Below are 25,519 nucleotides of genomic sequence, written 5' to 3'. Positions count from 1 at the left end.
TTCAGTTTACATTTATATTGCAGAGACTACATTCTAGAGTCGTGAAAAATAAGTGCATGCATAAATGTAGGAAGGTCAATGCAACACTCAGAAAATCAATTAAATCACAGTTAAACATGAGTTAGGTGTGTGCTTTGGCAGGGGATGAATCCCACATGGGGGCCCCCTGGTGGCCACGGGGGCCCTAAGCAGCCGCTTAGTTCGCTTATGCCTCGGGCCGGCCCTGCATGCATTATTTCCCAGTAAAACAGAAGGTGGGCAGACACTCACATTTCACATTGACTGCAGGGGAAGTGACTCCTCCTGTAGCACAGGAGTAGAGATCTGTATCATCAGTGATGGCTAAACTGAGGGAGTATTTATACTCATAGAGCACAACTTCTCCATTCTTGTACCAGGTAAAGGTTGGGCTGCCACTCAAAGTGCAGGTGCTGCTACAGGTCAGTGTTCCTCATTCTCTGTCACTTTCACCTGAAGACCTGCATACAAGAATAAACATGATAAAAAAAAACATTCTGTTTCTATTAGAAAATGATTAGGTGTTAATAGTATATAAAGCAAGTTTAGAATTGCCTGTAACTGTCAATGAGACTCCAGGATGACCAGTATATTTTCCACCATAACAGTCAGTCAGGAACCGGAATCGGTATGTTTTTGAATCAGTTTCACTCAGTTGGTTTATTCTGAAAGTGCAGTCACTGTTCTGATTCCCCAGGTACTCCACACGGTGAGAGTACTCTGGGTCCTGGGACAGGTCCTCAGGCTCCTGTGGTATGTCCCAGTGAATAACCCGGAATGTTTTCTGCACTGTGTGAGATGTGGGATATGAGTAAGTGCAGCTCATGTCTACTGAAGACCCCTTTAAGGCACAGATTCTCTCAGGGGTGTAAGTCACTCCCCATCCCGTCTGGCTCAGAACACCTGAAAAATACAAAAACACACACACACACACGCAGACACACATACACGCAATACACATACACACACGGGCGATCACACACACACACGCACACACACATACGGGCGTGCACACACACACATGCACAAACATACACACGAACACATGTATACATTCACATACATACACACACACACGCGCACACATACGCAAATGCACGCACACACACACACACACACACAAATTCACTCACGCACACACACAAACACACTGCTCAGAAATCTTTTAAAACACAGATGTTTTGACAACATGACAGATAAGGGATTCAATTAACAAAACTTTAAAACAACTGCACCTAACTTCTCCAAAACTATGGAACATCAATAATTGTACTTGTATTTCAATACTAACTGATGTCAGTAGATGGCAGTAGCCACCAATCAATGTGAGATTCGCCAGCAAAGTGTGAAGAGGAACTTCATCTTATAAGTTCCCTCTTTTTTTCCCCTCTCTTGAGATGAGCGATGTTGCACTACTCTAAACTAATGTACTGTAGAACATTATTTTATATGAATTATATACATTCTTTAATGCAATTTAAATGCATTCACTTTTGTTGCTTCTGATTGAGTTAATGAAGGGAGACTAATAAATAGGAACACATGCTGATAAATACTATATATGCAGACTGAAACATCAGAACAAAAACACACAAACAATTTACCTGACACAGAGAGGACGATTACCAACAAGGTATTGAAAAGCATGGCTGCATCAGATTGAAAATATTTATCCAAATACACATATACAGGTCTTGGTAATTATTTACGCTGTGAAAATGAACAGCAGAAACAAAGACTGTCAGAGTATTCTTTTAATTAGCAGAAATACCAGAATAACAATTACTACACAAGCACACACAGTGAGTTAATGTGCTGCTAATGTCTAAAAATGCTTTGGGTTTTATGAAGATCTCACAAAGATTCCAGAAAGCAGATACTCAAACAGCCTTTTACTTGATGAATGATATTATTATGGAAGAAGCAGCAATCATTTCTAGTCCGAAAATGCATTTTATTTAATATTTGATTCCAGTTTAATCTTCTTGCACCTCAAAATATTGTGACGTAGTTTTGACTAAATGAAATAATATGATTATACACTTACCAGGAGAGAATTCTGATCTGGCCTCAGTGCTTTGCTAATGAGCCATTAGTATTAAACAGCTTTTCAGACAGAGAAGTTTGTCTGAATATGATCGCAAATGAAATGCTTCACATTAAATATAAAAGTAGAATGTCAGATCTGTGTCACTTCCTGAAGGTCATACACATTTTCGATTTTATCAGATACAAGCGTTTGAATAAAATATACAGAGTCCTTTGCTTTGTGTCTGGACTGGACCAGTAGTGCCTTTTCAAAAAGACTGGGTAATTCTCATTTCTTTGCCCCCACTGTATTATTGAAATTCAGATGTCAATAATTATGTTCATTTTTGCATATTACGCTTATAAAATAAACATAACTACCATGTTTACAAAAAATGATTCCGGATTACAACACCTTACATTACAGGCATTTAGCAGACACTCTTATCCAGAGCAACTTACACAGCTTTTACATTGTATCCATTTATACAGCTGGATATATACTGAAGCAATTTCAGTTAAGCACCTTGCTCAAGGGTACAACGGCAGTGTCCTTACCCGGGAATCGAACCTGCGACCTTTCGGTTATAAGCCCAGTTCCTTACCCGCTGTGCTACACTGCCGTACACACAAAGTGATGCTAAGATCTGAGGCTTTGCCTATTACAATACATCCATCAATCCATCCATTATCTATACCCGCTTATCCTGAGCTGGAGCTGGTGCTGGAGCTTATCCAAGCATGCATTGGGCGAGAGGCAGGAACACATCCACAGGTCTCTCAGTTTGGGTATCAACCCCCTCTGTTCCCGGAACTGGAGAGGGACATCGGGGTGCCGTCCGCCGGGTTCCTTGTCCGGCGGTGTCGGGCGACTTGGAGAGAAGTCCGCGCGTCGCTCCTACGCTCCTCTGCTAGTCAGAAAAGACTTGCTGACGGGCGTCGCCGTCCTGCGCCTCCCTATCGGGTGTGTCAACGGGCGTGGCTCTCCACTCGGGATCTCCCCCTGCGGGTAGAGTCTCGTGAGCTCGCTCCTCGCTGCGTGGGGCCCTTTGAGATCATCCGTAAGATCGACCCTGTCACTGGTCGCCTGCAGCTCCCTCGCTCCATGAGGATCCGCCCCGCGTTTCATGTCTCCCGTCTGAAGCCGGCTCTCGTGAGCGCGTTGGCTCCGGCGGACCGCCCGCCGCCCCCGCCTCGGCTCATTGGTGGGGAGCCTGTGTTTACAGGGCGTCTCATTCTGGCTGAGAGACGAGTGGGCAGAGGGGTTCAGTTTCTCATTGACTGGGAGGGCTATGGCCCTGAGGAGCGCTGTTGGGTCCCCTCTAGGGACATTTTGGACCCTGAGCTTATTCGGGATTTTTGCAGGCGTGGCTCTGAGGGACCGTCTGGGGCCGCTCCTTAGAGGGGGGGGGTGGTCCTGTCATGGTTCTGGGTGGTAGTGGCTATCCTTGGCCACTGGAGGGCAACCTTGTCACTTCTTTCATTACATTACATTACATTACATTACAGGCATTTAGCAGACGCTCTTATCCAGAGCGACTTACACAACTTTTACATAGCATTTTACATTGTATCCATTTATACAGCTGGATGTATACTGAAGCAATTTCGGTGAAGTACCTTGCTCAAGGGTACAACGGCAGTGTCCTACCCGGGAATCGAACCTGCGACCTTTCGGTTACAAGCCCAGTTCCTTACCCACTGTGCTACACTTTCCCCTAATCGAGCTAATTGGGATCACCTGCTGTAGTTCCTATTTTATCTCTTGCTGGCCTGCAGTCAGTGCTTTTGTGTCAACTTTGGTTACACGTAAGCCGGTATTCTGTGAGTGTGTTTGTAACAGTCTTTCTTCCTATTTTGGAAGAGATCTGTGTTGTACTGAAGGCTGAGACTTAAGGGAATATTTATTATAATTTCACAATAATCTCTTACTTGGTGTTGCAATTTGAGTGTTTTTCTATCAATACTCGTTTCGAGGGCTGTTTTTCTTTAGTTTTCACCTTCTTTACACTCTCAGTTCTTTTTATGAGACAGCTTTATTATACTCCTTTTTTATGTTCCGTTTTGCCCTTTTGGCTGGGTAGTTTTTTGTTAGTATTTAACGGCAGGACTTACCGCCCAGAGGAGTATATTATTTTGTTCTGTCTAGTTTGAATACTCCTTGTCCTTTAGTTCTTATCACCCTTTAATGGGTGGACTACTTAGTCCGATATACCTGGGATATTCTCCCTTAGGAGTATTTCATTTTCTGTTTGTTTACTTGTCGCCTTTCTCTAGTCTTTCGAAACCTTGTGGTTACTCCACCCTGTGTGGATAGCTTTCAGATTCCCGTTCAGTCGCGTCTGGTTCACCCCCCCCCCCCCCCCCCATCACACCGGTGGGATGTTTTTTTAAAGTACCTGTTTAGTGCTTTTCCTGCGCATGTTCTATTCCATCAGCAGAACTCAGGGGGTAACACCTACAGTACACGGTTTACTTACAAAATGTTTCAAGCATAGGTTTATTTTATTTGTTTAATTGAATGATTGTTTAAAAAATTCAAGGTATGCTCTGAATTCTAACGTTTGGTAGTACAAAAATAAACACTAAGAATGTGAAAAACAAATTCACGTTATGTGAATTTATACTCTAGATGGTATCAGCTCAGTAATAAGCACAATATAATCACAAAATGTGCACAAGAATGTCTGTAATAGTAAATGTTATATAGTATTAATAAAAAAATAATAATTTTAATAATAATAATAAAGCCAAATTCTGCAGTATATTTGGCCAACGAATACATTCAGCAATGATAATGGCTTTCAGTCACCAACATCATGATAATACTTTGTGTACAATATGAAGACATGAGCTGTTATGCATGTAAATTTTGATAGAATGCCAAAGGAATGATCCATTCTGAGTACATCTTTGCAGACTCCAATAACCACAGTCATCCTGGTCATGTTACAAAGGTACAGTCATGTGACCTGAGTTCATGAGGAGAGTTTATGTTCACTGGTTTTAATAAATACTCTTAAATGTATCATCCAGTGAAGGAAATGTTTGGTTCATGCCGCTTGAGGATTACTTTGCAGACAATTTGCTGTTTAAAGTTCAAGATAAAACACAGGAAATGCTCACACATTAAAAGAAATGTCCAAATTTACGCTGAATAACCAGCATTGGTCCACACTTTATGAAGCAAGATATCTTCCTGGTTTATTTTCACATGTCCAGTTTTCGAAGTGTGCTGTAGAGAACACAGTCTTCCTTTACGGATGGTGCAGGTGACCTGCATGGAGAAAACAGCGCATTTAGACTCTATTAAAGTCACAGACATCCTCATTCTCATTTCAGTTAATCCTGCCTGAGCTTTTATCACATTTAGACACACCTTGCAACATGAAGCACAAGCAGAAGCTTTAGCCACAGAACAGTTATCTGGAATTTTGGAAAACATTACATCACTGTGATGTCATAGGCTGAGGTCACCCAGCAGGGAGATTAAAACATTACATTACATTCATTTGGCAGACGCTTTTATCCAAAGCGACGTACAAAAAAGTGCATTTCATGGTCGTAGACAACTGCTAAACACGGGTTCAGTAAGGTACAAAAGAGAAGAAAGTTGCCAAGCAGAACAAACCAAATGATGAATCTAGATCAGCGGAATATCCAGTCCTCGTGTTACCACGTTCTTCTTTTGACCAGGCAGAGAAGTTCTTAGCAAAGCAGCAGCGAGAGATTACAACATTTTAAAATACTTGAACTGTGCTTTGGTACTGCAACAAACAAACAACCAAAATATAGAAAGTGTGCATCAAAGCAACACCCGGTCCTACGAACACATAAATGTATAAACTGTTACAGATGTACTGAGAAGTACTGGAATCTCAGAAATGCTCATTTGCATTTTTGTCTGAAATGCTCATTTGTATTTTGTTTCCAGAGTTTGTTTTGTACATGCTTACATGACCAAGTGTTATGGATGTACTTTTTTTGGCTATCATTCATTACTAATATTGTACACGCTGATGTAAATGTAGCACATCTACTGTGGTTATAATCTAAATACTTCTTTGTGTTTTTGTTTCCAACATAAATCACAGCACAACCATCTCAGCTCTCCCCAGTGAGACACTCTGGTCAATCCAGTGAGACACTCTGGTCTATCCAGTGAGACACTCTGGTCTATCCAGTGAGACGCTCTGGTCTGTCCAGTGAGACACTCTGGTCTATCCAGTGAGATGCTCTGGTCTATCCAGTGAGACGCTCTGGTCTATCCAGTGAGACACTCTGGTCTATCCAGTGAGACACTCTGGTCTATCCAGTGAGACGCTCTGGTTGCGGGTGTTAGTGGGCTGAACAGAGGAGTAGAGGGGAACTTCACCGTCGTCTGTGTCCGTATCCTATATTCCAGTGTGAGTCATTGCCATCTCTGAGACGTTGCCAAAAATGGGGCTTTTATTCCCCTGCAGGGTAAAGAAAAGAGGCAGGAGAAGGTTGGGAAAGTTCCACAGAAAGTACCTGTTCATTTCAGTGAGCTCCTCAGAGCTGGAGTGAGCTACTCGCCCCCATTAACGACAAAACATCAATTTAACCTGATATAAAAAATCAGCTAATGAATCAATGTTTCATTTTCAAATAAATGCCATCAGCAGTTCAATATCAACTGAACCAGACATACTTAAAAACATACAAACTTAATACGATTTTTTTGTCTCTAACATGACCAGAATAACAGTGGATTTCTGTAATAATTTGGAAAGATTGCACACTGAAGTACTCTTTTTATTCCAAAGCATATATTTGAAATAACCAATAGCAATAAACCACCATCACAACAATAATCTGTGTGTATTTATTCACTGGCAACAGGTGAATACAACACATACAGTACAAGTCACTCTCCCTGGCTCTCTATGTAAAGCACAGATTATTTCATGCACATAAGCAGTATTGTACTGTGTAACGTTACTGTCACAAACTGCAACCCCTTTTGAGAAACCGGAAACTGTCCTTTACAGGGGAATACACATAATTAACTCCTGAAATATTTCCATTAAGCATGTCAACACATAGAAGATCATAACCTCATACTGTAAATTTGTACATAATCTAATAAATCTTCAAGGTCACATGGCACACACTGCTATGCTTTCTACTTATTTGTAAGAACGGTTTATTTATTTATTTAGGATCCCCATTAGCAATACACAGGTGCTATATAAATAAATAAATCATGTCTCATGATAACTGTTATAAAGCATTATGAGTATTAATCAATCTTCATTACTCTAATTATACTGTATTATGAGCAGATTTTAATGCATTATAAGTATATAATGCATTATAGACAGGCATCATAGACAGTGTTAACCAAATTTCCATTTTTTCTTAAAGAATGCATTATGCATTATCAAAATTATATTACATCCGTAAATAAATACATGTATGCATATATGTAGACTGATTTCATTAACTCACCTGCCTTGTTGATTTTCTCCTCCTTCTCCTTCTTATTCAGAAAAGAAAGAAAAATAAAAAGTAAATCTACCTTCAGACAAATCTTTAAACAGCCCCCTCTTGTATAAACAGCATTTTGCTTTTGTTTGAATGATGTGTATTGCTGAGGCAATAGTGCCCATGTATGTATATATTTTTTATTGTTCAGATGTCATTTGGTTACAGGAAATGAGCCTGAGTTATAAGAGGTTTCTTCCTGCCCAGTAAATGTAGTTCTGCTTTATTCAAACCAACACTGGAGCTCATGGGCAAATTTATGCGCTTGACAAGACTTTGTTATGGTCTGTAACTGTCCACATGATTCATATTAAGAACAACCTTTAAGGGGATTCTGTTATCACATCATACAGGTTTGATAAACTAATTGGGACACTAAAACGCATCAGTCAGGGTTTATAAAATTGACATCTCAATAAAACAAAATGTCTAATAATGCAGTGGTCTAAGCACTAATCAGACATTAGAGGGGGAGTATGGCATCAGCATGATGTAACGTAGCTAATGCTTGACAAAAACATTCCACAAAAATGTACACTCGTTTTAAACTATGAGTCTAAATCAGACATACAGCAATTCACACTGGAGTGACTACAGACCGACTCATTTACAACCACGTACCTCAGGCACACACCCAGAAACACAAGAGCCAAAATTTCAGCCACTCCCACAGCTGCAGGCACGATCAGTGACTGACCTCCTAAGTCAGAGAGATGTACCCGTGTCAGTTATGATATAGCAGTGTTCATTTCACAACATGCCTCACCAAGGTCCTTAAGGCGAAAGTTTATAAATGTTTAAATACACCCCTTATATGCCTACCTTTACTAGAAATTTCTGGACATTTGAATTTTACTGAATTCAATGCTGGCATCATGATACTTTTAGTTACACTGCTCATCATCATTATCTACCATGATCCGGTTCGGATTGTAGCACCAATAACATGATCAGCATTGCTTTTTAGCCTCTGGATCATAATCAGCGTCAGATAAAATATTGTATGAAATATGTTCTGGTCCTACCTTGCACTGTGACCAGTAGAGCAGAAGCATTCTGAGCTCCAAGTCTGTTCTGTGCCTCACAGTAGTACTGTCCTCTGTTCCAGGATCTAAAGTTAGAAAAGTTCAAACTCTGTCCAGATCCTGCCTGCCAGACTCCAGCAGTGTCATTCTTCTTATACCAGGTGTAGTTCTGCACAGGTGGGTTGGCATCACTGCTGCAGGTCAGAGTCACTGAACTGCCCTCCACTATTTCACCAGAGGGGCTCACTGCTACTGAGGTGCTCTTGGGACGATCTGAAGCAGGGAACAATGATTTGTAGTTTCGTGTGAAATTTAAACCTGACTCAGGCATACGTCATGTTTTCAAATCATTGCATCATGGAACTTTTCCAGATATTGAAGATTAATCCGATGCTATAATGACAGAACGTTTGCATGCAGCATAGTATAATCTGTACAATTTAGCTGAAAATTATAGTTGAAAACTTTCAAAACTGTGAGATTTGAAGAAGTTTGGCCTCTGGTACTCACATCTCACATTAAGAGCCACTGCAAGGGAATGAATCTCATAGCCTTTCACAGCACAGGAGTAGCTGCCTCTGTCTTCACTGCTGGCTGTGAACAGGTGACTCTGATCAGTGAAGGACAGAGGAGATCCGTCCCTGTACCAGATGAAGGCTGGGCTGCCAGTCAGAGTGCAGGTGGTGCTACAGGTCAGTCTCACACTCTGTCCCTCTGTGACTGTGTCAGGATTCACCATCACCTGTAGACCTGCAAATAGCAAATTAAACCTGTAATAAAGCTTCCAGTCATACTTGTGGGAAGCGAATCCTCTGAGTTTATAGTCTAAAATGATAACCTGTAACTGCCAATGTGACCCCAGGTTCTCCAGTATATTTTTTACCATCACAGTTAGTCCAGAACCTTTAAGGCACAGATTCTCTCAATGGTGTAATTCACTCCCCATCCCCTCTGGCACACACACACACGCGCACACACACACAAACACGCAGACACACATACACGCACATACACACACAAACACAGGCACGCACACACACACATGCGCAAACATACGCAAATGCACGCACACACACATACACACACACACACACACACAAATGCACGCACGCACACACAGAAACACACTGCTCAGAAATCCTTTAAAACACAGATGTGTTGGCAACATGACAGATAAGGGATTCAATTAACAAAACTTTAAAACAATTGCACCTAACTTCTCCAAAACTATGGAAGATCAAAAATTGTACTTGCATTTCAATACTAACTGATGTCAGTAAATGGCAGTAGCCCCGATCAATGTGAGTTTCACAGGTACAGGAAGTCTTGCTTAGTAGCTAGCTTTGCTAGATTGTAGTACCTGGGCTTGAACCTAGGACCCCATGTTCCCAAGACTGTAACATTGCCCACTAGGCCACAGACAGGCTAGCTGTTTAAACTGGAAATGTTTCAGAATAAAAAGGTATGGGTATTTTGCGTGTGTATGCGAGTTTTTGATTGGGTCGTGTAGGTGAAGATTTGGCCGGTGTCGGTAAAATGTCCAATGGGGAGACATGTTGTTAGTGGGATAGTCGGCGAGAAGAAAGAAGAAGTTTGGGGTTTTATTGTGTGGACATGTGAAGTTGTTTATGAAATCTGTCGGTTGAAATGGGGTCAGAATGTACAGAATTTAATGTTTTTAAGGGCTGTGTGTCTGTGGCTGTATTTCTGTGGGGAACCCTGAAAAGTGCCAAACTCTAGGTGCTGTATAGGTATGGGGCATGCCCCCACCAAGGCGTAACTTGGCGGGATGGCATACCTGCCATCCCAATAATGGAGCTGAAATCTCACAATGTGATGTGGAGGAGTGGTGTGGTTAGGGCACCATCTGCAGGCAGAGTGGGAGCAGTATAGCTAGCTAACAAACACGCCTGTTTGCAGTTACAATTGATTGGTAATGGTTTATATGCTCTGCCTGCAGTGAGACCGGGGTGCTGGAATGAGAGACACACGCGGGAGCGGCATGCCACCTAATCCCCGTCCTTATCGTGTGTGTTTTGTTTCGTTTCCGTGTTTTTGGTATCGAGCGCACAATAAAGCCTTGGTGCCTCTAACAACGACGGATTGTGTGGTTTGTGGGGAAAAGGACTGCAGAACCTGTTACAGTAAATATCCCAGTATGTCATGCTTAGTTACAAAATGAACTGGATATATTGTAGCTTTCTATGGTAGTTGGAAAATGACACAGCAGAATCAAGTTTTAAAAAGTGACAGAAGTATTTAGATGTCTTTTTAGCATCTTCATTAATAATGATAACTTCATTTTTTAAAGTTGAACAGCAGCATGTGGTATCTTTTTTGCCCTTTGCAAACTCAAAATGACTACAAGTTTTACCTAAGACATGTCAGTATGATCAGACTCATCACTGTATGATAATGTAATTATATCTGATTTCTCCTCCACTGGCCAGTGTGACTGCTTTACTCAGTGTCTTACTGCTGTGAAGTTATCCAAAGACACTCAGGAGATACTGACTCTCTGCTCTGTGTGTCGGAAGCTGAGATGCACTGATATACTCACATTGCACATCAAGACGTTCAGAAGAAGATCTGTTTGTCCCAATCGCATTCTCTGCCTCACAGTAGTATTCTCCTGCATCCTGCAGTGTGATGTTTTTAATGGTGTACCTGTCCTCTGGTCCTCCTGTCTCTGAGGATACAGCTATATTATTCTTATACCAGGTGTATCTCTGCACTGGTGGGTTGGCATCGCTGCTGCAGGTCAGAGTCACTGAACTGCCCTCCACTATTTCACCAGAGGGTCTCACTGATACTGAGACGCTCTTCGGAGGATCTGAAAGAGAAAATAACAGGTCCTGCAGTTTTAATGAAATGTCACACTGAGGTATTCTTGGGAGCATCTAAAATCATTAGAAAAATGTGCTCAATTCCATATAATTTCTCACTCACTGTGTTGCGTCTCAAAACACTACCAGAGACATTTATTTCAAAGTAATGTTTATAATGGAGCTGAAATCTCACAATGTGATGTGGAGGGATGGTGTGGTTAGGGCGCCATCTGCAGGCGGTGTGGGAGCAGTACAGCTGGCTAACAACCACCCCTGTTTGCAGTTACAATTGATTGGTAATAGTTTATATGCTCTGCCTGCAGTGAGACCGGGGTACTGGAATGAGAGATGTACGCGGGAGCGGCATGCCATCTAATCCCCGTCCTCATCGTGTGTGTTTTGTTTTGGTTTTTTTCCGTGTTTTTGGTATCGAGCGCACAATAAAGCCTTGGTGCCTCTAACAATGACGGATTGAGTGGTTTGTGGGGAAAAGGACTGCAGAACCTGTTACAATAAATATCCCAGTATGTCATGCTTTTTTTAAAAATGAACTGGATATACTGTAGCTTTTTATGGTAGTTGGAAAATGACACAGCAGAATCATGTTTTCAAAAGTGACAGAAGTATTTAGATATGTCTTTTTAGCATCTTCATTAATAATGATAACTTCATTTTTTAAAGTTGAACAGCAGCATGTGGTACCTTTTTTGCCCTTTGCAAACTCAAAATGACTACACGATTTACCTAAGACATGTCAGTATGATCAGGCTTATCACTGTATGATAATGTAATTACATCTGATTTCTCCTCTACTGGTCAGTGTGACTGCTTTACTCAGTGTCTTACTGCTGTGAAGTTACCCAAAGACACTCAGGAGATACTGACTCTCTGCTCTGTGTGTCTGAAGCTGAGATGCACTGATATACTCACACTTCACATCAAGGCGTTTAGTAGGAGATGCTTTTGTCCAAATCTCATTCCCTGCCGCACAGTAGTATTCTCCTGCATCCTGCAGTGTGATGCTTTTAAAGTTGTAACTGGATCCTCTCCATGAGAGTTCAGCTCTATTCTTAAACCAGGTGTTTATATGCACTGGTGGGTTGGCATCACTGCTGCTGCAGGTCAGAGTCACTGAACTGCCCTCCACTATTTCACCAGTGGGGCTCGCTGATACTGAAACGCTCTTCGGAGGATCTGAAAGAGAAAATAACAGGTCCTGCAGTTTTAAATAAAAGTCACACTGAGGTATTCTTGGGAGCATCTAAAATCATTAAAAAATGTGTTAAATTCCATATAATTTCTCACTCACTGTGTTGCATTTCAAAACACTAGCAGAGACATTCATTTCAAAGTAATGTTTATAATGGAGCTTAAATCTCACAACGTGATGTGGAGGAGTGGTGTGGTTAGGGCGCCATCTGCAGGCGGAGTGGGAGCAATATAGCTGGCTAACAACCACACCTGTTAGCAATTACAATTGATTGGTAATGGTTTATATGCTCTGCCTGCAGTGAGACCGGGGTGCTGTAATGAGAGACACACGCGGGATTGGCATGCCATCTAATCCCCGTCCTTATCGTGTGTGTTTTGTTTTGGTTTTTTTCCGTGTTATTGGTATGGAGCGCACAATAAAGCCTTGGTGCCTCTAACAACGACGGATTGTGTGGTTTGTGGGGAAAAGGACTGCAGAACCTGTTACAGTAAATATCCCAGTATATCATGCTTTGTGAAAAAATGAACTGGATATACTGTAGCTTTTTATGGTAGTTGGAAAATGACACAGCAGAATCAAGTTTTCAAAAGTGACAGAAGTATTTTGATATGTCTTTTTAGCATCTTCATTAATAATGATAACTTCATTTTTTAAAAAGTTGACCAGCAGCATGTGGTACCTTTTTTGCCCTTTGCAAACTCAAAATGACTACACGTATTACCTAAGACATGTCAGTATGATCAGACTCATCACTGTGTGATAATGTAATTATATCTGATTTCTCCTCCACTGGCCAGTGTGACTGCTTTAGTCAGTGTCTTACTATTGCAATGTTTCCTAAAGATACTCAGGAGATACTGACTCTCTGCTCTGTGTGCATGAAGCTGAGATGCACTGATATACTCACACTTCACATCAAGACGTATAGGAGGAGATCTTGTTTTTGTCCCAATCCCATTCCCTGCCTCACAGTAGTATTGTCCTGCATCCTGCGGTGTGATGCTTTTAATGGTGTAACTGGATCCTCCCCATGGGAGTTCAGCTCTATTATTCTTATACCAGGTGTATCTCTGCACTGGTGGGTTGGCATCACTGCTGCGGCAGGTCAGAGTCACTGAACTGCCCTCCACTATTTCACCAGAGGGGCTCACTGATACTGAGACGCTCTTCAGAGGATCTGAAAGAGAAAATAACAGGTCCTGCAGTTTTAAATAAATGTCACACTGAGATGTTCTTGGGAACATCAAAATCATTAGAAAAATGTGTTAAATTCCATAATATTCTCACTCACTGTGTTGCATCTCAACACACTAGTAGAGACATTTGATTCAAAGTACTGTTTATAATGGAGCTGAAATCTCACAATGTGATGTGGAGGGGTGGTGTGGTTAGGGCGCCATCTGCAGGCAGAGTGGGAGCAGTATAGCTGGCTAATAACCATGCCTGTTTGCAATAACAATTGATTGCTAATTGTGTATATGTTCTGCCTGCAGTGAGACCGGGGTGCTGGAATGAGAGACGCACGCGGGATCGGCATGCCATCTAATCCCCGTCCTTATCGTGCGTGTTTTGTTTTGGTTTGTTTTAGTTTCCGTGTTTTTGGTATCGAGCGCACAATAAAGCCTTGGTGTCTCTAACAACGATGGATTGTGTGCTTTGTGGGGAAAAGGACTGCAGAACCTGGTACAGTAAATATCCCAGTATATCATGCTTTCTTACAAAATGAACTGGATATACTGTAGCTTTTTATGGTAGTTGGTAAATGACACAGCAGAATCAAGTTTTCAAAAGTGACAGCAGTATTTAGATGTGTCGTTTTAGCATCTTCATTAATAATGATAACTTCATTTATTAAAAGTTGAACAGCTGCATGTGGTACCTTTTTTGCCCTTTGCAAACTCAAAATGACTACACGTATTACCTAAGACATGTCAGTATTATCAGACTCATCACTGTGTGATAATGTAATTATATCTGATTTCTCCTCCACTGGCCAGTGTGACTGCATTACTCAGTGTCTTACTATTGCAATGTTTCCTAAAGATACTCAGGAGATACTGACTCTCTGCTCTGTCTGTCTGAAGCTGAGATGCACTGATATACTCACACAGCACATCAAGATGTTTAGGAGGAGATCTGTTTTTCCCAATCCCATTCCCTGCCTGACAGGTGTATTCTCCTGCATCCTGCAGTGTGATGGTTTGAATGGTGTAACTGTCATCTGGTCCTCCTGTCTCTGAGGATACAGGTTTATTATTCTTATACCAGGTGTATTTCTGTGCTGGTGGGTTGGCATTACTGCTGCAGGTCAGAGTCACTGAACTGCCCTCCACTATTTCACCAGAGGGGGGCACTGATACTGAGGTGCTCTTCGGAGGATCTGAAAGAGGAAATAACAGGTCTTGCAGTTTTATATAGACATCACACTTAACTCAGTTAAAATATGTTTCCTTTTCCTTAATGTTTCCAAATGTCATTTTGTTTGACTGCTATTATTGCAATGCCATCTTTCTTTCAATTTTTTGAATGAACTTAATCCGATATCATTTCTAAACATAACTTCCATTTCCTAATCATTATCTGCAGGTTGCTCTTCTGCCCAGTTCTCATGTCTTTTAAAGGTACACTAAAGTACAACTGCATCACCGCATTTTCAAAATGAGTAACAAATGAGACTCAGTAAAGTTAAATAGATGAGTTTGTCTTCAAATACTCACAGACAGTCACTGCTGGTGACGGGAGATTCTCATGGCCTCTTACTGCACAGGAGTAGCTGCCTGCATCTCCACTGCTGGCTTTGAACTGAAGGTAGTCATCTTGTTGATATTTCTGGTTGGTGTTTTGTAGAAATTGTCCATTCTTGTACCAGATGAATGTTTGGCTGCCAGTCAGGTCAGTGCAGGTGATTTTACAGGATAGTGTCACCCACTCTCCCTCACTCCTTGTGTTAGATGTTATTTCAAACTTTACACCTGAGTGAGAAGAAGAAATACATTGTGTTATTCAATAAATTAAATTGTACTGCACCCATAATACATGCATGAATGCATGTTACTGTAAATGGTCCAGTTTTCCATTTTAATTTGTCTATATTTTTTATTTCAATTCAATTACAGATTGAAGTCAACCGAGTACCAAAAATCTCAGTATGTCTGATAATGGAATTATTCTTCTCTCAGAAGAATCTCTTCCTTCTTGTGCATAAATGAATGTAAAAAAGACAAATGTGACCTCAAATACTCACATCTCACACTGAGAGTCACGGCGGGGGAAACAAGATGCTGATTGTCTCTTACAGCACAGGAGTATCTGCCAGTATCTTCACGTCTGGCTGTGAATTTAAGGATTCTATAGGACTGGGAGAACCTGTAGTCGCCAGTCAGAAGCTGCTCATCCTTGTACCAAATGAAGCTGTTACCCAGCCAAGTGCAGGTTGCTCTACAGGTCAGTTCCACTGTATCGCCCACTGACACTGTGTCAGAATTTATATCCACCTTCAAACCTGAGTGGGTTAAAAAAGCAAACAGAATGTAACTCAACACACTTCTATTCTACATTATAATATCCAGCAAGGTGATAAAAATGATTTTTTAACGGACATAATGTGCACTAATTATATCAATAACACAAGGAAACATGAGCAGTAAGTTGATGGTCACTAAGAGGATTAAGGCCATGCATTGCTTGTGCCAATATACTTGTTTTGTTATTTTTGCACAGTGGTGGTAAGTAACTAAGTACATGTACTTTGTTACTGTACTTATGTAGGATATTGGAAACTTTGTACTTTTTCTGACTATGAACAATATTGGCAACTTTCACTTTCTACTCCACTACATCGATAAAGAATTTATGTACTTTTTACTCAAAGACATTTCTATTGACAACTGCCGTTACTTGTTACATTTCTTGTGGTTGGTCGTCAGCCGAATTTTCTCTGGATTGGCTGGCCTAAAGTGGTGAAAACATGCAGTCATTTCCCCCCTCTTTTAAAAATTATTTGGTGGCAGATAAAGGGTCCAGCTTTTCATTTCAATCAAAGATTGAAGTCAACTGAGACCCCAAAATCTCAATCTGTCTGATAATGGAATGCTTGTTCTCTCAGAAGAATCTCTTGGTTCTTGTGCATAAATGAATATAAAATACACAAATGTGACCTCAAACACTCACATCTCACACTGAGAGTCACGGCGGGGGAAACAAGATGCTGATTGCCTCTTACAGCACAGGAGTATCTGCCCGTATCTCCACTTCTGGCTGTGAATTTAAGGTTCCTATAGGACTGGGAGAACCTGTAGTCGTCAGTCAGAAGTTGCTCATTCTTGTACCAAATGAAGCTGTTGCCCAGCCGAGTGCAGGTTGCTCTACAGGTCAGTTCCACTGTCTCTCCCCTTGTCACTGTGTCAGAATTTATTTCCACCTTCACACCTGGGTGAAGGAACAAAATGCAGAAAGAAAAACATCCAGTTATTCAACCAACTTCTCACCCTCTTCTGCTCCTCCCTCAAAACCAGGTAAACTGTACTTATTGGTACAATATACATTCAATAAAGGTGATACATTGATATTATACATTTATAAAGACATCATCATAACAACAGTGACAAAGAATTAGCAATATGATCATGATTTTCACAATAAATTTACCATTTTAAAATAATATGCTTTGACCTTTGATCTCCCCGCTCATCATCGCTCAAGATCAACCATAAATTGTGCCTCACCACGGTGTGCTGTTTTTCTATTGTGAATTAAAACAAATCCTTTCCTGTTTCCTGTTCTTAAACAGAAAATGTTTTATTCTGCTGGAGTAGGATTGACCATAAATACAGACATGCATTCAGTACCGGCCCGAGGGTTTCGGGGGCCCTAAGAGCAATCCTGCCGACCCGGGGTGGGGGGGGCGGGGGCGTGGTTGCTTTGTAAAATCCATCTTACATTATGTTGTTATGAAATATTTGGTTGTCATTCCATTTTAAATTACTAACGCTGGTTCTGCGATAGGGGATGAATACCGCATGGGGGCCCCCTGGTGGCCACGGGGGCCCTAAGCAGCCGCTTAGTTCGCTTATGCCTCGGGCCGGCCCTGCATGCATTATTTCCCAGTAAAACAGAAGGTGGGCAGACACTCACATTTCACATTGACTGCAGGGGAAGTGACTCCTCCTGTAGCACAGGAGTAGATATCTGTATCACCAGTGCTGGCTACATTGAGGGAGTATTCATTTTGATTGGTCACAACTTCTCCGTTCTTGTACCAGGTAAAGGTTTGGCTGCCACTCAAAGTGCAGGTGCTGATACAGGTCAGTGTTACACTCTGTGCCTCATTCTCTGTCACTTTCACCTGAAGACCTGCACACAAGAATCAACATGATAAATAGATCATTCTGTTTCTATTAGAAAATAATTAGGAGTATTGCCAGTTCATAGTATATAAAGCAAGTTTAGAATTACCTGTAACTGTCAATGAGACTCCAGGCTGACCAGTATATTTTCCATGTTGGTTGTCAGTCAGGAAACTGAAGCGATATATTGCAGAGTCGCTTTCTCTCAGCTGGTTTATTCTGAGAGCGCAGTCACTGTACTTATCCCCCAGATACTCCACACGGTCAGAGTACTCTGAGTCCTGGGACAGGTCCTCAGGCTCACCCTCCTGTTTACTGTTCCAGTCATAAATAAACCAGAATGTTTTCTGCACTGTGTAATCTGTGGGATATGAGTAAGTGCAGCGCATGTCTACTGAAGACCCCTTTAAGGCACAGATTCTCTGAGGGGTATAAGTCACTCCCCATTCACTTTCCCCATGGCTCAGCACACCTGAAAAACACACACACACACACGCACACACACACATACATACACACACACGCACACACACAAATACACACACACACACACACACACACACACACACAAATTGAAAACACAGACGTGTTGGCAACCTGACAGATAAGGGATTCAATTAACAAAACTTTAAAACTACTGCACCTAACTTACATAGTACATCAATAATTTGTGGAGCCCTTGATATGTTCTGGAGGCAGGGTGATATCTGTGGTTGGTTTTGTTAATATAATTTTGGACCTTCCAATAATATATATATATATATATTATATATATAGTTGTTTTTTCAGTGATATAAGAATTTGCAGGTTCAAACAAATTAACTGCATAATCTTTTGTCCCTCTGTTAGCTATTTTAATACTAACTGACATCAGTAGATGGCAGTAGCCGCCAATAAATGTGAGATTTGCAGGTACAGGAAATCTTGCTTAGTAGCTTTGTTAAAAAGTAGCATTATGCCAAGCAAGTTAAGAGTGAGTGTCTGGGTACACTCTTGGCTGAAAACTGTTATGTTTTGCTAACAGTGAAAATTAACTGCTTTTATCAAAATATGTGGCACCAAAATACTTTTTATCCATTCGAAGAATGCAACATGCACAGTCAACAGCTCCGATCATTTTGCAAAGGCACAGATATTTATATCATGCCTCTGTCTCAGTTTTAAAGCTGGGTGTGAAAAGGAACTTCTAAGTTCTCTCTTTGTTCCCCTCTCTCTTCAGATGAGAAATGCTCTACTCTAAACTAATGTACTGTAGAACATTATTTTATAGAAATTATCTACATTCCTTAAAGCAATTTAAATGTATTCACTTTTGCTTCTGATTGAGACAATGAAGGGAGACTAATAAGTAGGAACACATGCTGATAAATACTTTATATGTAGACTGAAACATCAGAACTACATTTGGAAAAAAAACACAAACAATTTACCTGACATGGAGAGGACGATTACCAACAAGGTATTGAAGAGCATGGCTGCATCAGATTGAAAATATTTATCCAAATACACATATACAGGTCTTGATTATTATTTACACTGTGAAAATGAACAGCACAAACAAAGACTGTCAGAGTATTCTCTTAATTTGCAGAAATACCAGAATAACAATTACTACACAAGCACACACAGTGAGTTAATGTGCTGCTAATGCCTAAAAATGCTTTGGGGTTTATGAAGAGCTCACAAAGATTCCAGAAAGCAGAGACTCAAACAGCATTTTACTTGATGAATGATATTTGTATGGAAGAAGCAGCAATCATTTCTAGTCAGAAAATGCATTTTATTTTATATTTGATTCAAGTTTAATCTTCTTGCACCACAAAATATCATGATGTAGTTTTGACTGAATGAAATAATATGATAATACACTTACCAGGAGAGAATTCTGATCTGGCCTCGGTGGTTTGTTAATGTGCCATTAGTATTAAACAGCCTTGCAGACAGAGCAGTGTGGCTGAATATGATCGCAAATAAAATGCTTCACACTAAATATAAAAGTAGAATGTGTTACAGATCTGACTCACTTCCTGAATGTCATACTCATTTTAGATTTTATCAGATACAAACATTTGAATAAAATATACAGAGTCGTTTGCTTTGTGTCTGGACTGGAACAGTAGTGCCTTTTCAAAAAGACTGGGTAATTCTCATTTCTTTGCCCCCACTGTATTATTGAAATTCAGATGTCAATAATTATGTTGATTTTTGCACATTACGCTTATAAAATAAACATAACTACAACCTGCTAGACCCTCACCAGTCTGGCTTCCGATCCGGGCACTCAACAGAGACTGCACTACTAGCTGTGACGGAGGCACTTGCCACTGCAAGAGCCTCACGCCTTTCCTCTGTCCTGATCCTTCTTGACCTGTCTGCAGCTTTTGACACGGTCAACCATAAAATACTCCTCTCCACCTTGGCTGGGATGGGAATTTCCGGGACTGCCCTGTCTTGGTTCGCTTCCTATCTTGCAGATAGGACCTACCAGGTCACCTGGAAGGGGTCTGCCTCTGCCTCTCATCCACTTGTTACGGGAGTGCCGCAGGGATCTGTACTGGGTCCTTTGCTGTTCTCCTTATACACCAGATCTCTTGGTTCAGTCATTAATTCACATGGTTTTTCCTATCATTGTTATGCAGATGACACACAACTCTTCTTTTCTTCCCCCCCCTCGGCCACACAGATCAATGATAAGATCTCTTCCTGCCTGGCTGACATCTCCACCTGGATGGCCAGCCACCATCTGAAGCTCAACCTCAACAAAACTGAGCTGCTCTTCTTCCCGTACAAGACCTCCTTGCTTCGTGAACTCTCAATCACGGTTGATGGCACCACAGTGACTGCCTCTCACTCTGCAAAGAGCCTGGGGGTGGTCCTGGATGACCAGCTGGACCTCAAGGAGCACATCAAGGCAACATCACGGTCCTGCAGATTCCTCCTATACAACATCAGGAGGATTCGACCATACCTGACGACGCACTCCACCCAGCTGCTCGTCCAGGCTACGGTGACCTCTCGCCTTGATTACTGCAACTCTCTCCTTGCAAACCTGCCAGCTTGTGCCATACAGCCACTACAGATGATTCAGAATGCCGCTGCCCGACTCATCTACAACCTCCCCAAATTCTCCCATGTCACTCCTCTGCTGCGATCACTTCACTGGCTACCGGTCACTGCCAGGATCCGATTCAAAGCCCTGACCCTTGCCTACACTGCCGCCAACAGGACAGCCCCCATCTACTTGCAGGACATGACTCAATTCTATGTGCCTGCTCGACCACTCCGCTCTGCGGCAGCAGGGCGTCTTGCAACCCCTCCCACCCGCCCAAAGGGATCACAGAGCTTCTCCACCCTAGCTCCCCAGTGGTGGAACGAACTCCCCGTCCCTCTCCGAACCTCCCCCTCACTATTCATCTTCCGCCGTGGCCTGAAGACTCATCTCTTCAGACTATACCTAGAATAACCACCACCACGCTGTATATATTAAAAAAAAAAATTAAAAAAAAAAAAAACCCTTTTTCCTGTCACTTGTTACATGTTGCCCCATCCCTGCACTTCTTGGTAAATTGTATTCGTCCTAATACTGTAGCTTATTCTTCTGCCTAGTTTGGCTTTGCAGATGTTAGACCAGGATAGTGTTCTTTGTTCTCGGCTAGAAATAGCTTTACAAAATAAGTAATTGTACCTTACTGAACCCGTGTTCAGCAGTTGTCTACGATCATGAAAATGCACTTTTTGTACGTCGCTTTGGATAAAAGCGTCTGCTAAACGAATGCAATGTAATGTAATGTTTACAAAAATGATTCTGGATTACAACACGAACTGATGCTACGATCTGAGGCTTTGCCTATTCTAATACATCCATCTATCCATCCATTAACTACACCCGCTTATCCTGAGCTGGAGCTGGTGCTGGAGCCTATCCAAGCATGCATTGGGCGAGAGGCAGGAATAAACTCTGGTCAGGCTGCCAATCTATCGCAGGGAACACATACCATTCACTCACACATTCATACCTATGGGCAATTTAGAGTCTCCAATTGGACCGTGGGAGGCAACCGGAGTACCCGGAGGTACATGCAAACTCCAGACAGAAAGGCCCCAACCTGAGATTCGAACCCAGAGCCTTCTTGCTGTGAGGCGACAGTGCTACCCACTGCAAGGTGTGATAGGCATCAGGCACAGGTAAACACTCATATATTCAGGAGCCCTATACAAAATCCATTACCTAAACCAGATTATTTAATTCAGATTAGTAAAAGATCTTCCAAGAAATTGATCTGAAATGTACATACAGGACTTCCCTATTTTACTAACTGCCCCATCTACAAGTAGATTGAATGTATTGCATCCATCTATCCATCCTAGGTAAATTTTACTGCCACAAACAGCATGCTTTACCATTGCTACCATACGTAGCTCAGTCGTGTTTCATGCATCGGATTTTTGACATGAAGCCGAAACATCAACAAAACGTTGCTGTAACTTAGCCTATAACCCGCGTATTAACATAAAGATTGCACACACTGTACTTTCACAGAAGATGAAAGGAGTGGACAGACGTAGTTTTTGTATCTTTGTGTATCGCAGCTGTGCAGTATGGTGGTTTGGGGGTCCAGAGTGTGGCTCTGGGAGCTCTGAGGTTGTAGTTTCCATCTCCACCTGGAGCACTGCTCTGGGGCCGCAAAGCGGGTACTGTGAGGTGCCCCTGCTTGGCTCTTTTGTGCAGAGGAGAAGCAGGCATAGCTGTGGGTGAAGTTGCCTAATTTCAGATGAGTGCCACCCTTACCACAGACAGTGGAGGAAGTTAAAATGCCGCTCACTTCGTGCAGCCTGTTCTATTCTTTATTTTATTTCACATCTCAGTTCAGTTCTGCTGGTGCAGCACTGTTTCTGTGGTTGATGTTCATGCGACCTTTTAGAACTCTGGCTTTGCTTTCCCTGTTATACAGTCCTTCGTGCACATAATTAGTTGCATTTCAATGCTGATATTTCATAAAGATGACTTTTACTACATAAAACATATTGTATAGTATTATTATAGAATCTTTCACAGAGATGAACTTGATCCCCACATGTGAACTAAATGGAATGCAGGCAAAACATGATGGCCATACGAAGAAAATAATGATAATATTTTTCAGATCAGAGGTTAGAGATTCACAGTGCATTACAATGCTCAAATAAACCATAATACATTGATACACAGAAAAAAAAAACAATGTATGTAAAGAAAACAAATAAAATATGCATTCTTTCAAATACCTAAAACCAGAGAGAAACATAAATATGGGCTCAATACAACAAGGCAATGTAAAATTAAGTACTAAAACACTGTTTTGAAAACATCTAAGAATTTACCTTTAAAAGTGACTTGAGTTTGGAGATTATAATCTGCGCAGACTATAATACAATATGAGACTGTAATATCTTCAGACAGGGGTCTGGAGGACTATACAAAGGAGACACTCACACACACACACACACACACACACACACACACACACATTATTTCAAGAATAAAATTTAGTTTCACAAAAGTTGAAATGATGGCAAAATCTATTCTTCAGGAATAGAGCACACCAGTAAATGCAGTTCATTTACAGTTCTGTGCATGTCATAAAGCCAAATAACTCTACTCATCTCTGTTGCAGAGCTGAGCATGAACAGGAACTTCAGATTAATCCTATGCTCTATATTTCACAATCGTATGCTATACATTTCACAGCAGATGTGTGTTAAAAAACAAATGTAAAAAGATTCTGCTCAGCCTAGAATCTCTGAACCAAATTCAAATTCAAAATAACTTTATGTATGCGTTAGGAACTTCATTTGTGTAAAAGTGTCAGTGCATACACAATACATAACCGGACAAATGACGAACACAGATTAGACAACATACAAGTGTAGCTTAAAACAGTTAAAGATGTCCGCCAGTAGGGCATCTAAACAATATATGTGTATGTAAGATTTAGATTCCCATTTCCTGTAACATATGTCTTTAATTTTTTGCTTTCCCTGTCTAATGAGTTAAACAGGTTACATGAAATTATAGAAATTCTAAATAGATTTTCGCTTCTGATAGATATTGTAACCCCTGTAAACTGGCATTAATAAGCAGAACTGAAGTAACTAAATTTTGTACCTTAGGCAGAGAGAAGAGCTTACAAAAATACTGTTGAGGTTGTTTGGAGCATGGCTGCATCGGCCTGAACATATATATAAAAAACATAACTTATATTATTGCCTTTTGTTTTTTAAGCCATAACCAAAATTCCACAAAAAAATCACTGATATTCAGCGTTTAACAGATAGCATGGAAAGTAATAAAATTAAGAGTTACTTTCAGTATGCAATGATATATATAAATATATATATATTTTTTTAAATTTTATTTTACATAATTTTAATTTTAAGAAAGCTAATTTACTGTTTTAACAAATGCTGTGCATGTTTTCCCCACTGGTCACATAGCCACCTTTCAGCAGTGAGAGAGACTGACCTCCATTAGGATCACTAGATTAGCACAGAATAAAGCACTCGCTGTAATCCGTAGATCAGAGAACAACAACACTGTACTTATATTTCTCCACTGTTTAAAAAAATGCAATAACTTTAAGCGTGCAAAAATCAAAGATGTCTTCTCTCAACTTCTATCAAGGCACTCAATTGTATCATATACATTATTTTACAACTCGATGAAACAACGTGCTAACAGCCATTAAGAATAAAACAGGGCTAAATCGTGCACTTACGCTGGTGGAGGAGGTGTGATCTTAACGGTTTTCAAATTGTCTGAATCGGCCCTGCTGACAGGCTCATATTTCTGAGCATGGCAGACTGACTGTGATGAATGCAAAGCTTTAAGAATAATTGTTTCTATTTGTAAATATTATTACATTTTACTTTAACCAGGAGAGTCTTGTTGAGATTCAAAATCTCTTTGTGTGTCCTGGCCAAGACAGGCAGCAGCTCATTCAGTTTAGCATGGTTGCAGAATGACAATATAAAATCAAATTACAGACAAAGATTATTTTACAAGAATGTAACTTCACTGCGCAACTTGACATATTGGTACACAATAATGAATATAAAAACATTAAAGAGCTACATGAGCATCACAGCTGTGTAAAATATGTTTACAGTAGTTTAAAAGCCAGAAAAAAGAAGGAACCATGTTCCAATGCGAATGACAATATTTTGCTGCTGTAGCCTAGTCTATAACCCAAAGATCAACATTAAGATTGCACTTACTTTCGCAGAAGATGTAAAGAGTGGACAGGTGTAGTTATCTTTGTGAAAGTATCACAGCTCTGGTGCCCCAAAGCGGGTACTGTGAGGTGCCCCTGCTTGGCTCTTTTGTGCAGAGGAGTAGCGGGCGCGGCTGTGGGTGAAGCTGCCTAATTTCAGAGGAGTGCCACCCTGACCACAGACAGTTAAAGTGCTGCTCACTTCCTGCAGCCTGTACTATTCTTTATTTTATTTCACACCTCAGTTCAGTTGGGGTGGTGCAGCACTGTATCTGTGGTTGATGTTCATGTGACCTTTTAGAAC

At 41.0% G+C, this 25,519-nt stretch overlaps 1 protein-coding gene and 1 long non-coding RNA gene across 2 annotated transcripts in view; both read right to left on the bottom strand.

Moving 5' to 3' along the window:
• LOC118232142 (basement membrane-specific heparan sulfate proteoglycan core protein-like) overlaps positions 1-25,519 on the bottom strand; it is a 1,449,502-nt gene that overhangs the window by 369,827 nt on the left and 1,054,156 nt on the right. The window lies entirely within an intron of this gene.
• Positions 19,725-24,149, bottom strand: LOC118232542. The gene is made up of 3 exons (XR_004766338.1): positions 24,111-24,149; positions 23,327-23,417; positions 19,725-19,950 (listed from the first exon to the last, which is right to left on the bottom strand). It is a non-coding gene; the product is annotated as an uncharacterized LOC118232542 (long non-coding RNA).

Source organism: Anguilla anguilla, chromosome 1, assembly GCF_013347855.1.
Source record: "Anguilla anguilla isolate fAngAng1 chromosome 1, fAngAng1.pri, whole genome shotgun sequence".
NCBI classification, from domain to species: Eukaryota; Metazoa; Chordata; class Actinopteri; order Anguilliformes; family Anguillidae; genus Anguilla; species Anguilla anguilla.
The sequence above is the reverse complement of the archived record's forward strand: the minus strand, read 5'-3'. Positions and strand labels throughout refer to the sequence as shown.